This window comes from Homalodisca vitripennis, chromosome 4, assembly GCF_021130785.1.
Source record: "Homalodisca vitripennis isolate AUS2020 chromosome 4, UT_GWSS_2.1, whole genome shotgun sequence".
NCBI classification, from domain to species: Eukaryota; Metazoa; Arthropoda; class Insecta; order Hemiptera; family Cicadellidae; genus Homalodisca; species Homalodisca vitripennis.
This window is the reverse complement of record NC_060210.1, coordinates 174001740-174018198: the sequence shown is the minus strand read 5'-3', so window position 1 is coordinate 174018198 and position 16459 is coordinate 174001740.

The window sequence follows — 16459 nt, the reverse complement described above, 5'->3', positions numbered from 1 at the left end:
TTCTCATATGAACAGACAGACAGACAGACATATGGAAACAGAACACCACACAGGACTCAACATTGGTAATGGCATTGTTTAATAACAACATTACCTTTGAGTGAATGTGCTTGACCTTTAGGACAGCACAGTTCAGCAAAGGTTGTAAAGGCTCATCAAGTCAAGGTCTGGAGTGGAGAGGGCAAGAGGCGCTGAGGCCGCGTGAGACGACTCACCGATTCCCAGCAGTGCTTTCTCTTTATGTAAGCCACTGAGACAATAGCTTATACTCGCGTGAGACAGTTGATTTACACAACACTCATTATTGGCCGCAACCTCCCCGCGACCGCGTCAGGGAGACCTATTATTGTTAATAATTAAGCCAATGTAATCGGACAGTAAGTTGGACATTGCTGTTTTGTTGTCAGTTGTGGCTACCTGTCCTGGAGAACGGATCATCACGGAACTGGAAGCTTGGAAGTGTTACGTTGAACGTTTCACTATGATTACCTTGGAACCACATTCACAGTTTGGGGAAAAACTACTCCTCTGCAATAAATTGTTAGAACATGATAGCTAAGCTAGAATTTAATGTTGGCGTGTATTCGGGGATATAAGCGCCGGACTGTATTGACGGAGATCAAGATTGTAGTCTCAAACCGTTGTAGACCCTTATCTTTGGTCCTATAACTATGAGAGGTGACTCATTTTAAACGTACGTTTAATACGCATACTAACACCTTATAATCTTCTCGACAGTTTAATTCGATATTCGGGAATAAAATTAAACGTTTTTACTCCATAGTTAAAAATTCATACTATGCAAGAAAATATCAAAATTATTTGGATACATATTAATTGTATTTGTTAAAAATAAGACGGATGTTAATCCTATTCTCAGAACTTTTCTTGTGCTGTGAAAATATATATAACTATTTTTCCAATCGTATATCGAACAAACCTTGAAAAATATGCATTGTAAGAAGTACTTGTGTGCAAAAGCTTCCACAGGACGTAATAAAAGCGGACTTTAGTATTGAATAGTCTCTTTTTTGTAGTTGTACTTTTTGTAAACGAGTATATAACATAATTTTATTGTCATATAGACCATATATCTAGATAAAATGCTTAGGTTGGGAAAAGTCACAGTTCGGACTTTTACGTCAAAATATATCGGTATTTTTGACGTGTTGTTGCAGAATGAATATACTATTATCATTTAGATCGTTCGTTAAATGTCCCTAAAACGTGGATCCAATAAATGAAAATCAGGGTTTAATCGTCTAATTCAACAAAAATCGTGGAAATATTGAGTACCCTATTTGAATCTAAACTTCAGTTTCAGTAGTAGCGGCAGTAGAACGACAGCTAGGTTTACCTTTTATAATGAAATTTTAATGTTCAGATTTATCAAAACCGGTATTTTGCTCAACCTTTTCAGACTCTACACCGTCAGATTCACGATCACTACAGTCAAGTCCATCGTCTAATACAGATGAATCAGCAGTTTATAAAACAAATAAACGTTTAAAGGAACTTATTTAACTTAACTTAGGAGATTTCAAATCAGTATCGTCTTTAGCTCTTTTCAACTTACGACTGTAAGCTTCACAGGCAGCATGTGACCATTCTTTTACTCATTTTTGAGTATTCACCTGTTGTTCTACTGAAAATGTTTCATAATCGTTGACGACCATACTAGTCCAACAACGAAGGCTCGCGATAATGTAAAAAGTGATGTGAGCAAAATAATCAAATGATGTGAACGCACTGACTGGTGCAACGGAGGGTGGTAGGAGTGACGTGTGGCGCGGCGCTTCAGTAGGCACCCGCCACACCGTACTAGCGTGAACACATGAACCGTAGCGCGACATCCTACTGGTCCTTGACATCGAAAATCACTGTTAAAACTGACAAGCACCGTAAGCCGTAGTTTACTGCCTCCTTAATTTCAATATCTTGAGTGACTACACAATTTAACAAGTAATTGCTGATAAATTGCACTGATACAATTTACAGCAAAACAGTTGAGGTCCCATTGGACCGTAGCCGCAGGCCTAGTGGGCCTACTCGTATTTGTAAATTCACAACGGTTTCTCACACAGAGATGAGCCGCTGACCCGGGCGGGTTTTGCAAGACTTCAGTTCATCTATCTATATACCAGGCATTTTTATTACACTGCGCTTATTATTTACTGGGTATTATTTATCATTATTTACTCATTATTTCTACATACTTATAAAGAAAAGAAATTTAATATGGAGTGTTACGGCTAACAAATTACAAGTTATTGCTGTGTATAAGTTATATACAGGGTGTTCATTTGATAACTTCAAACTCGTATTAAAAGGTTTATAGCTCGAGTATCAAAATTCTGTAAACGGGAGTGTATAGTACTAATTGGGGGAACAAAAAAATATTTTCAAAATGGGGGTGCTCACCCCTATGCCCCCTGTACCCAAAATCAAAATTTTGAAATGGCAACATTTACCTTGTGACACCTCAAACTGAAGCTAAACAAAAATGCTGTCTCTTGGTAAAAAAACTGAAATCGGCCTAGCCATGGGTATCAACCCCATTTTGAAAATGAATGTTTTTGTTTCCCCAATCAAGGGCCCTGTTTACATCAGGATGAAATATAGATATTTTTTAGAACTAGAATGTCATCTTTGATAGTGTTATCTAAATAAGAAGAATTCGTCAAACATTACTCGTATAACTACATTCTATTTTTTGATTAATTTACTTTATTATATTTCAACAATGATTGCTTATTTATTTTAAATATATACAACTCCTTTATTTCATTTGGATAGTTTAAAGACGTGTTTTATTTTAAAGTACATACACTGGCCTGTTGGTGTGAAAAGATAATGGTTAAATGTAATAAATAGTGTAATATTGGGGGGAAATTGTAGGGAGATGATTTGTATGACTGAAAGGAATTTCGGGCCGAGGGCTCATCAGCATTTCGTATGTGTCAAATATTTCTTACGGATCAGGAAGACCGCGCGCCCAAGAATGTGCTCACTGCCCAAGAGACCCTAAGGATAGAGCAACAAATATGGATAACAATAATATGGATATGGATGGATGGTTTTGAGGATATGGTGATTCAAATATCAGAAGAACATGAAATATCCATAAAACAGGGAAACGCTGTCACTGAAGTTCTAGGGCACCAGAACACCCGAAAGTGTATAGTGTTAGGTCTGGGGCACACAGAGACGTTTTGTTCGGTTGTTTTAAACCGAATTATAGATTATTCTATGATTGTAGTTCAGTAGTTACACAACTAAGAGACTCGAGGTCGTCTCGTAAGCTTAGTGATGAATAACAGAGATGCACATTCATACATAATCTACAACAGTTCCTGGTTGTAGGCTTTATGTGAAGGTCATCCTTGACACGGTTTTATTAATTTTTTACGAGTGCAGTTTCTGAAATCGTTATGACCTTAGAAGCGAATAACAAAGTAACACTCATAAAGTAGTTGTATCCGACACTCTAGTGCCAACTACCACTCAGCCACACCTGTTAATGCAATGTTACGTATCTCAGTTAACAGAAACAGTTGCAATGGTTAACAAATATCTCAGTCTGAATCACGTTTGCCTGCAAATTTCACCTATAGGATTTGCACAGAGATTTCAAGCACAAAGATTTACCTTTTTTGTTTTACCCTACTAAAAGTATCGTGTAGATAATTTTAAATTATTGTGATCAAGAATTTTGTACAAAAATTTACAGAGTGTAAACAGAATGGAAATAAAATGTCTGGGAAGTACAAATAACTTTAAGTTTACTTCATATTGTAAAATTTAAAAAAATATAATATAAACTTACAAAATATTTAAATTAGCTTCATGTCTTATACGAATTTACAAATCTATAGTTTAACTGCACCTCCTTGTGTTTCCAAGCTCCTGGATTTTCCATATGTGTATGCTAGTAGATTAAACATTAGCTACAAACACAAATTAATTAATCGGTTTTCTATATATTTTAGTTGAGCCTTTCTTGGACAGGGGCGTTAGTTTACATAGCTCGTTGTGAATGCAGTAAGTTTGTTACCTCTGTTTTGGAACGCGATAAGCATGTATTCAATAAATGTAATGCCTTAGTAAAATTCCCTTCAATTTTATTTTATTTTGCATTTTTTATTGTGTATTTCAAATAATATTCATTCCAACATAACCAATATAAATGCTGTAAAATATATTAGTTTATTGTGTATCCAGAATTCATGTTTGAATAAATGTTGCTAATTGTATTGTTTCAAGACATAACTTATTTAAATTTTGTTTGGAGTCAGCTTTTATGGTATTTTATGGTATAACTTATTTTCCTCAGCATTAGATAGACCAGGTTGATCTCAGCATTACCATGAGCATTACTGTGTCATGAAATGACACAGTGAAATGACACAGTAATGCTCATAATAATACAATGCTCACAATAATACGTTGTTAATGCTCTTAAATTACTACCATTGTCTAAAAATAATTATTCACACAATATGAAACTAAAATGCATAGTGAAGTTCTGATTTAATTAAAAGCTGGCTATCAAATTCCCGATAAAAGCAATATATTTATTTTCTCTCCAGGCTAGTTGAAGATGTACGTATTGAGATATAATGGGCTCAGAAGAAATGTAGTTCACAAGGGAGGGGAAAGGAATATGACGCAGAGAAAGTGCATGGTGGATTAGAGGAGAAAAACATAAATGGAGAAAATACTGTTTGGTCCAGAGCAATCTGGGAACTATTTGAGCAGAGACTCGTACAAGCGTATCCTGTACACGGACACAGAGGCTCTTCACTCTCCAGGACCACGTGGCATGTGGGTAAACAATGTAGTAAACAATATAGGTAAACAATGTAGTAAACAATATAAGTAAACAATGCGCGTAGCATGTACTTTCTAGACACATACTTTTTAATTCAAATCCCTTATTAAATCGTAAACATTAATTAACAAATGGTTTTGGACTGTCAATGTTTCAGAAAATAATTTGTATGAATGGACAGAATTTAATATTTAATTGCTGCAGCAATATGCTAATATTGAATGAGTTGATGGATTACTCTTTCTCTCTCTCTCCCTCTCTTGTCTATAGCTTTCTTGAGTTTGTGTGGAAATCATTTGTAATGTTAGGAAGTTCTAGTTGAGAGCTGACATATAATTTCAGTTCTATAGGACTCTTTTCTGTCACTAGATGGAAAGACTCATAAGTTACGAAATCTTTTACGATTTACGTATATTTCATGTTCAGTGAAAAATTATAGAATTGAATTTCAATTTATTAACCAAGCCATTTAATCTTTTCCTCTTTGATTTTATAAAATGCCTACATTGTTTCACAACCACTAACACAAATCTTCTATTTTACCTAACGTAAAAGATCTGGCTTCATAAGCCTACATAAGCAATCTATCCATATCTTCTATCTATACATAATTTTATTACATTTTCCACTTAAAAATTTGAATTTTAGATTTAATAAAAATGTTTAACGAGAAGAGCTAGTTTTCATTTGTCCCTTGAACTTTTATATTACGCTACTTTTAAAACATACTTACTAAGTATTGTATTTTTAAACATTATTTTAAATATTGAACATATTAAAATGACAAGTTACTTCATTATTTTTTTAAATTATAAGCATGTCAAAATCTAAAGGCATACAATCTCCTAGTACCCCTATTTTGTTAAGGTTTTGGTGAAAACATGTCAATTGCTACAATATTTTACAACACAACTTCAACGGTTACGGTATAGCTTTGTAGTAATTTGTTGGTTTATGGGCACAAGTTACTTGTAGGTGTATGTCCAAGCCTATGGTCAGATTTTGACAAAACTACAACTTAATTTGTGTTCATATATTTTACTTTTATTGGGTAAATATTATGCACCTGTGTGTGTTACTATAGGTTTCAATACATTTCGATCGGCATCCAAGTTTAAAATTAAATAATTTGTATTATTAGTAGTATATTACATAACGTAATGACTAGATTTAATTGGAAATGTACTAGCTACTTTTACAACGGTTTTTACGGCTAGTTTCAAAATTGGTACAAGTTAGTCGTAGCATACAATATAACAATATACTGTATAGAAGTAGTCAATAAAAAGTTAAACTATGTCTCAAGCGTTTTGTAAAATAACAATTTGGAAGAAATATCAACATAATAAAAAACAATACTTAAAATACCTTAAGCCAAAAAAGTGGTTAAATGATCCATTTACGAAAACATGCAGATACTGTTAACACTCCTCAACTGTATTTTGTTAAAATTTTATACTAGGTATTGGATTAAGAACTGTTGTCCTAAATATGTAAACAAATGTCGAAATATTTATTCTTTTACTATCCGTAATCCGACGTTAATGTACAAATCTTCTTTATTATGTAACGATATTTATTCTCGTAACCTAAAATTCTACTAGAGGTCAAACATATCCGTTGATATCCTACTCGGATGTCGATCCAATCGATTCTGTCTTAGGAGAAATCTTCTTTTTCAATTTCACAAGAAAGTAGTTTGTGTTCTTATGCGATGCCAATTGACTTTCGCGACCCAGGCTACAGCTGGGATTGGCCCAGTACCATCATACAGCTGCTGAGTCTCTAGTGTCCTAGTCTTACAGCCATTGTGGAGTATGAAATACAGACTGTGCTGTCAGTAGTGCCGCAAACACTTAATACTGTGAGATTCTCTCATGGAATCCTTGAGAACGACTGAGATATAAAAAACTTAGTGATGTTTAATAAGTACTTTGCGCAACTGTTAAATTCTGTGGCACGATTATTATAAAACACAAGGGATATTAAAGTATCAAGGCATTTTGAAAATATCAACAGATTCATATTCAGAAGGCGAATTTGAATAACAATCAATGTAGGCAAGTGACGTGAGTGGGAGGATCCACGGTGCACTCAGAGGTGTGAAATTATTCCGTTCGTGCAACAATGAGGGTAAATGTCGGAGGACTTCCGCCTCTCGTCAAGCGAGGAGCCGCGAGCGCAAACACCTCGTCACGACAGTACCTGGAGCAGCAAATATCGCCACTTTGTACGCAGAAAGTTAGTGGAATGTAGCCAAATTTGAGAAACTTTGACTCATTGGACCATTTGAATTTAAAGTTATATCCACTTACTCCACGGAAAAGTAAAGGCATTCACATTTCATTTTTATGGTCCCAATACTGTTTTTCAAACATAAACCTAAAATGGATAACATTTTTATATACCTTCCAGTGACTATCCCTTTTAAAAATATGGTCATTGTGTCCCTGTTTTTCGATAAGAAATAGCGTGCGAAGTCGCGGATAAACTGATAGTCATCAATAATAATTTGGCCTGAAACTAAAAAAAAGAAAAATGAACTTATTAAAAATACGAGTAAAAATAATTTGCATCGATATAGATCATGAAATATTCCTATATACTAAAGTATGGTAATAACGTGAAATATAAACAATGAAACTAGGCAAACTAAAAAAAAAACAGTTAATTAACAAAAACCACTTCACAACTACTTTATCAACGACAGTATAGTTTAAACTCAATAAAAGTACAGGAAAATACGTAATAGATAATAAGCTAAGAAACGGGAATAAACAGGATATTAAATATGAGGCAGCAAGAAAACAATGTTAGTAGATAAGATAACAAAATTGTCAATTATGAGTGTGAGGGGATGTGTCAGATTCAGATTGTTAGTGTGAGGTATTCCGCTATAATACAAGAACTATTTTCTTAAAAACTTACAACTAAACCCAAAGAATTCGAGTTCTGCACACTCCGTGTTTTCAGTCATCCATAAGCGTGAGGCAGTACTATTGTATGAGTAAAATGGTGCTCAGAGAAAAGCTGCCGATTCCCTCAATATTTGAATCAATATAATGCAAGAATATAAGGAAAGTATAACAAGCTATTTAATAATTATGCGGGAAAACTAAATCTAAAACTGCTCTTTGAACAGAGAATTTGTAGTGGAAGTTGAAGAATCAGTTGCACTGCTTCCACATTGACATCCAGATAACGGTAGCCCAATTTGACACCCACCATTCTTACGAGACGTTTCCCTACGTTATCAAGCTCCATCATCAAGCTCCAAAGTCCAAGCGTGGCCTTGGCAGAGTATTGAAACACGCACTAGAGCGAGTTAGATGGTTCTGATATGTAGGATAGAGATATGCAATCCACTAACGCAATGAACTGTCCAGTATGTTTACAGTTTTGTACTAATGTTCCGTATTGCACACGAGGGTCTAGGTTGTTTGTTAAAAGTATTCCGAGATCTTTTACACAGTTGACCCTTGTAAGACAAATCATTTTTAAACCTGCAATCATGGTATTCATCTGATTTACAATCGGTTTCTGTACCTGTTACAAAGAATACTAAAATTACATTTTTTTAAATATTAATTGCCTTTACCACTCATTAGAAAGACCCTTGGAGCTTTTCGTTTTCTCAGAAAAAGCCCTTTGTATAATTATGTTGTGAAATATGAATCTCCTTGTAAGATATTTTCCTTATGTAGAATTTCAGTGAAGAGATTTTGGGGCCTATAAAGACTTGTTAGTGACTTAAAATGTGTTCTTAACAATAAGAATAGGCAATCCAATAAAAATAACTGAACCTGCTGTAGCTATCCAAGGCTCGCATACATCCAGGTTTCAGGAACATCTTCATCCCTGGATGGAATCAAAATTCAAGGACTGTGTAATGGATTCCATCACCTCTTGCAATTCAGATACTTCTTGCTACCTAATTTTAATTCGCCAGGATGGAGATATGTTGGTGTAATTCAAAGTTTGAATTTCACCCTCAATAACTTTAACATCTTCAAAATACTCTACGAATATCAGTTTAAACTTCTTCTTTGCACTCTCTTATCTGTTACTTTTGACAGAGTTTTAGGTTCGGTATTACTACAAAGCTAACTAAGAAAGCGTTTACAAAATCTAAAATAACTGATATTTTAAAGATTTAAAAACATCACATTGTGTTTTACTGTCTTAAGCAATAGTTTATTAAACGGTTCTTTGATAAAAAGTTTTATGTTTTACTGAATTAAAAATAATTTATGTTTTGAGCACCTGAAAAACCTAGCGTGTCACGCAAAATGGCAGTTTTTGTTCTATAGCTCTATTAATTAATTGTACTAGTGATCTGTATTGAGTTTCTCGAAAGGCTAACTTTCAATCGTGTTTCCTCGATTCTTCAGAATTCAGGATATCTCGAAACTTACGTAAGCGTAAGGAGGAAAAGTCCTTTGTGACGATTTACGACAATTCCCGTTCTCATATGTTACAAACTGTACTCTCTATGCTGAGTAACCATTTGGTTAAGGTTTAACCCGGGAATTAAGGCAAATGGTTTCATACAGTTTTATTGATGATTTTAAGCTCCTGTTATTTACATTTATATTTACATTGTTGTCATACCTGATACATAATATAAAACATTTATTTATGTGAATGATATTGCTACAACGTCTACAGATACAGATATTCCCATGGGACAGAAACTATTCCCATTTCCTTTCCATCCTTGCCGGGCTCATTCCTCAGCCTGAAACTTCCAATGAAAAAGTAGTTTGCTTTCATTTGAATTGCAGAATAACTATTTTAATAAACTCAATACCTAGTTTAATGGTATCGACCGAAACAAAATAAACATCTAGATTACTTTGGAATCTCTCTACATCGATTTTGCCCTTGCGAACGGCATCTTAAAGGCATAGTTTTATTTTTACAACAATTTAGTGCAAAGGTACGATTAGGAACTGATGTATAGTTGTGCTTAAAATAAAATGCTACAGTTCAATATACTAACAAAAAGTATTAGTCCTGTATCTTTAGATATTATAAAATTCCTGATTAATTACACTTAGTTGTGTATATTCTGAAAGAAAGTGCCGATAAAGGACAATTATTTACAATGTAAGGTATTGTTTGGTTGGCTGCTTCATGATCGCATGTCACTCACGGTACTTAAGTTTTCAATGACTGACTCGACCAACACCACGAAGAACAATTCTTCTGGAGGAAATTCATTCCATAAGATTCTATTGTTGAACCACCGATAAATATATCGTTTTACCCGTTAAACAAATGTCATCCAGCCGGAATTGATAAAAATGAGTATATAAATGAACTGTATGAACTGGTTTACGAGACTTAATTAGATTTTCTAGACTGGAACTTGTTGCAGAGTGGGAAAATAAGTTTCTCATAAAATCATATAATTAAAACCTGATTTGGAAGGGCAGAATTACTTCGTATAGGGAAACCTTTGAAGGATGGTGACAGTATTCATCGTGTTGCCTTCTGCTATGTAAATTAATTTCTCTCATTTATATAACCCTGTTTATTTATATGAGAGAGCAGTAATCGTATCTGATGTTCACAAGACATGTGCATTACTTCGGTAACCATGGTAATTATATGTATCTTACGCTGTATACCTTTTTTTTAAATAACGTTTGAAAATTTAAAATCAGACTAGAGTGAATTCCGAAGGATGTTGAATTGGTTAGAGTTGACACCATTGGGGCAGATACTGAGTTTATACTGTTTTATTACATACAAACAATTATTCTATAATGCATACATAAAAGCGCATGTGCATATCCATATACAATATACGGTTTAAATGACCCAGGACCTTTATTTTGTAAATAGCAGATCTAACTAAAGTGTACAGTGAGATAGTGCCGCGGGACATCCGTTTAGTGAGACTAGGAATGTTTAGAGTTGCGCAATTTACGCAAACAAACAGCTTAGCTTAACTTAAACATATAACGATGCCAATTTTGTGCGTTTCCGGTAATAGTCGCCCAGTAGCTGAAGCTGACAGGCACGATCGCTCACTTTCTCTGAGTACTGTAATTACAAGTCTATCGCTGAGGGACTGGGGACGCACATCACAACGTCGCTTCCTCGCTCTTCTCGGCTCCGGAAGTCTCCTTTCATTAGCACCTTTGTTCTACAGCGAATCGGTTTCTACTCGTCTAAAAGCGCTTAAGAAATGTAGGTTACGTTCACATTCTGCTACGATTGCATCGTTACGCACTAATTGAAGTATGCTGAATGTAGATTGGGTCATCAGGGTGGATTAAAAACATACAGATCCACCGTAAACGAGTTTGAAACACATCTGCAATATGGCTGTGAATGAGGTTAATATTACGTAATATGTTAATTTAATTAATTGGAATTAGGTGTATTTTTACGAAGTATTGCGAAGCCACATAGTCTTGAAATTGGGACGTGCAATCGCCTTGAAACCAGAGATAAAATTAATGAATGTTACTTAAATATCGGATTTAGCCTGTAAGAGATAAGAGAAAAGGTCCAAGTATACATGATAAGTGTTCTCACTGGAGACAGTACCACAGGTGTTATTAGAGGTGTAATTACACTACTTTGGTACAGTGAGCAATGAGGAGAAAGTATATCTGGTCTAAGAAATGCCAACAGTCTCAATTAAGCTGTAAACTAATGACCAAAAACCTGCTGCTACTCGTCCTCTGACATTGACTGTGGTTCGTGGAATGTTGTTTATAAAATATCTCTTGCGCAGCGTCGATGTCATAAGTGGTTAGGCAAAGTTTGTTTTTACCATCTGCTATTTTAACTGTATTATATAGTAACAGTTAGTATTAAAGTGCATTTATCTTCTTAGTTACTATCAAACATACATAAGTATAATTAATTGTGGCATATTTATAATTTAGAATACGTAATAAAAGGTACACTTGTAAAAAATATGACGCATTACAAAGTAAAATAAAACAATTCTTTAAAATATGCTTAAAAGCAATAGTTTTTTAGACCACTGTGTTAAAAATAGTGCGTAATTTTGCATTATCATAAATTTAATATTATTGTTCTTTTGATAAATTTTCTCGTATACCAGATGCGTCAAAATGATGAGTAGTTCTACACTTCGTTAGTAGTGGGCACCGTCATCGAAAGTACTGAACAAATTTTGCCCACAGTTTAAATGTTTTATTTTTCAAAGCAAATTGCACTGTGCTATTTAAAATACTCTATCTACATATCATCACAACGACCGCAGTTTTACATAAATCTTTACACCAACCGGTATGGACGTCCTTACTATTTGGACGCCATGTTCACCGAAGATACATTTTATGAATATAGTAATATGAATGGAATCAGATGAAGTAAGGGAGGTGGAACCGGTGGGGCAAAAGCCGTTACGTCAAAAATAATACGAACGCAATATATATATAATGCTCCCGGCGGAGCGAGTGCTTTGTATATATATATATATATATATATATATATATATATATATATATATATATATATATATCCATTTGACGGAACCCAAGGGCTAAAACGATATCCTAATTAACAGTCCTGGAACTCTTTATCATTAAAGAATATACATAAATGAATAATGATAATAATATATGTCACATGTAACTTCTATATAAAGTATATTATAATCCAGGATGAGGTTAGAACGAATATATTTAATCATAAAGATTTCTAAAATTATTGAGTTTCTACATTTTGGAATATAATTTATTAAAATGAAATGTCGAGATGACAGCGGCACGTGAAACCTTTCTTTCAACTGGAACAATATTTCTGTTCCAGCACAAGGCATAGGGCCACAGCGAGTTTAAATGTTTAAACTAAATAAAATAAAGCTTACATAATCGTATACCACAATTACTAAAAAAATGTATGTTTAATATTTGTAGCAAAATCTTCAAACAATAATATTAAAACTTAGAAGTATTGATGTATAGAATCACAGTTGTAGGTCAAGCTTTAACACTCTTCTTCTCGCTAGCTACCTCGTACCGGAAGTACTATGAATGAAAACCTTATTTAAGGTAAAGTTCAATAATAATACTAATTTGTGTGTTGTATTGTAATGAATTTATAACGTTTAAAACCAAGTCAGTCATTTTATTAAATTTGGTGATTATTATTTATTGCTCGTTGATTATGTCCTTCACGATGGTTCCCAGGTAAAATATAGAACTAGTTTCAGAATGTATAGAAAGATTTTTGTAATTCTAAATTCGGACACAGGAGTGGTTTTCAAAGGAATATCTTTATATTATACTAGTATTACGAATATATTTTATATGCACATCTATATATACTTGTAAAACACTACTTATCCTTATTCCAGAACTTTCTGTATACTGACTTTAAATGAAAGATACTAGTAATGTGACTAGAACTGCAGATGGTGTGTTTGCGAATAAAAATACTTGGCATTTCTTATTAACACAGTTAAAGAAATGTTTTCCGTTTTAAGTAAGATCATTGTTCAATGTTAATTTTGCCCTCTTGCTCAAAGACTTGCTATGTTCTTGCTCGTATACCAATAACGTATGACCAAAGGTAAGATACATTTTATATCATAACGTATTTCAAAAAATATAAATTAACTCTATATTTTATCAGGCCAAGTTATGACGACATAGTCCATTTTTTAAATTTAGTCTGGGTCCAAATTCAGTTAATATTCTTTTTATTTTACAAACGACGAAATAAAGTACTCATTAAAACACAATGCATAAGACAAATTAAACCGCATAAATTCGTACCAGCGATTTCGTTTTCTTTTCACATTTTCTAATGACTTTTTACAAAATGGTTATTTGATCGGTCAAAATGGATAACTTATTACATGTGCTATAACTGATATGCAAATCTGGAATGGTTTAAGGATTGCCCCAAAGTTATTGTTTATACTTTCATAAGGGGGTAACTTTTGATAAGAATAAAACATATAAGTATTCAACTATCGGTGACCCATAAAGAAATCTAAAATGTTTGATGTTTTCAAATCAAGTATTTGACCTTATTACGTATTTGTAAAATTAGTGTTGTATCAAACTGAATGTAATGCCTGCAATACTCTGACACTACAAGAAATACAGGTCTATCTCGTGGCTCGCAGACAGTATTTAGCAGTGTAAGTCACCGTGTTCTAGAGTGAGTGAGAGGTCCGCACCTCCTCTGTCTGATGGCGATGGCGGTGGCGGTGGCGGTGAGGTGCCGGTATTGGTGAAGATTATGTAACCGTCTGGCCACTCATCCATCTCGTTGTTGTTTCAAAACTGACCTCTTTTCAAAACCTGTACTGAAGATTTGGTTCTTCCTAACATTAGTGACATGGTGGCCATTGACGTTGACCCATAAAACTCTAAAAATACGGCAGCTTGGATTACTACACGACTCGAAGATCCCCAGAAACCGATGACTCCCACGCCCAGTCGACTATTAGGCCTACTTTTCTGTAAAATACCTAAATGCAGTCAAATAACACATTGTGATGAGAAGCAGTCCCTGGGAGTACGTCTTTCGATACATTGTAGTCATAGGACTATTGTACATGTGACTGAAGAGTTTTCCATAAATATATTTAAGTTTTTCATTTTACTGACATATATCTTAGTTACAAAAACTAGACTTTCGAAAAAGTTGTAAACCTGTTGTAAGTATATATTTTGTTACCACCAATGCATAAGATGATTTTAGTTTCTGTCACTTATTGTAAGTTTTTAATATATTTGTGTGTGCACATTAAAGTTTCCGTGTACATTAATACGTGCAATCAATTATATTATATTTTTATTCTATAGTTTTACCTTATCACTAGACAATATAATAATTAGATCTGGCTTCCTGATGGGGAAATGTTTTTGTTAGCAGCCTTCATACGAATAACGTTCTTCTATTGGCTTGCAGACTTTTACGAATTGGAAGTATTGTAATACCAGCCAGAATCCCATTATCATACTACCAAAAAGACTTCAAAATAAGAGGGGTTCCTAGAAGCCAGGCACACAACATTGCGAGAGCTTCCAGGAGTCGTAGACTCTCGTTCACATTCAAAACTCGTAATCTACAAAAAAGAGAATTCCAGCCGTCTGAATTCTTTTGATACCAGTGATAAGGAAGTTCTAATACAAAGTATTTCAAGTGAATCTGGTGGTCTTATAAAATGGAGGTCTTCTGAGATTTGAAATTCATATACATATATATGAATATGTATATGTACTTTAAATCCATACTCCAAATGAGTCTAGAGGTTGCATGTTCCTAAAGGATATGAGTTACAAAATAATATAAAATCAAAAACTACATTAGTCCTTTACACTGACCCAAGTGTGGTCTAAGAGACCGAGTTATTATAAAACGTAAGGCTATCCTATAAGTGGGAAGATTCAGTGAGTGAGGGCTCACATAGATGGATTGATTACATACGTTAGATAGAATCCAAGGAATGGAATCCTCCCGAAACTATGGGTTCTATAGCTATGGATTCTTCCGGAGATTACATAATCGGTAATTCCGATTTCGAGACTTCAATCCAGAATTCGTTCATGATTTTTTATGACGTCATAAAAAAGCATCTGACGTAGTTAACTACTAATATTTGGAATGGTAGAGGTTTGATTATTTAAAAAATATAATGCCATGTGAATTTAAAAAAAGAAACACAAAGAAAATATTGGCAGCTACATGTTTACTATATAAATATAGAATTTAGACTTTGCCAGAATTAAAGGTGTTGTATCACTATATTTGACTTAAATGCATTTTTAAAATAAAGTATCCGAGTGGTGGAAAAAATTTCAGCAATTTCAAATAAAGCAATTACTACCCAACAATGGTTGAGGGTTAATTGGTATTGGTACCTAATAAAATATAGACATAGGACGATAGGAGAGGATGGTGACTTTTAAATTCACAGTGTACCATATATTCAAAAAGACGATAAAAAACTGTAAGATATAAATTTAGCGGAACTAACCATACGAGGAATGTGCACTTGTGTTATGTAATCAATAGTTCATTGCTTCTTCTCAATGGGATGCTGGAAACGGTTAACTATTGGAACTGAAAAAATATATTTTTATTAGAAAGTAAATCATTCTACAGTATCACAACTATTTTTATTTATTAGTCCTACGCCTCTAAGGTTTAATGTATTAATCCATTATTATGTATAAGTCCATTTTAAACAAATTAAAATAAAAGTGGAAAGTAAAGATTAGGAGTTATTTCATTATGTTATCAGTTCTGGTTTACTTATGAATGAATTTGAGTAAAATACCATGCACGATACGAACAATTTTATATTCGGGAGATATTACTCGCACTGTATTAAATTACTTACAATACATTTAATTGATTCATTGGGATTTGTATAACCGTTTAAGAATATAACAAAATAATATGTAAATAATAAATCAGAAATTAGGTACTCTGGTAATATCTGGAGGCCTTATTTTGAATGCTATTTTTGGACGAGCCTTTATCACAAGAAACATAAAACACACATTATTAAAAAGAACAGACTTGATTTGACTGACTGTAAAAATTACATATCTTTATGAAGATCGGTTCTTATTTTCTTCATCGCAAAAGGAAACGATGTCGGCGAGGAGACCACTA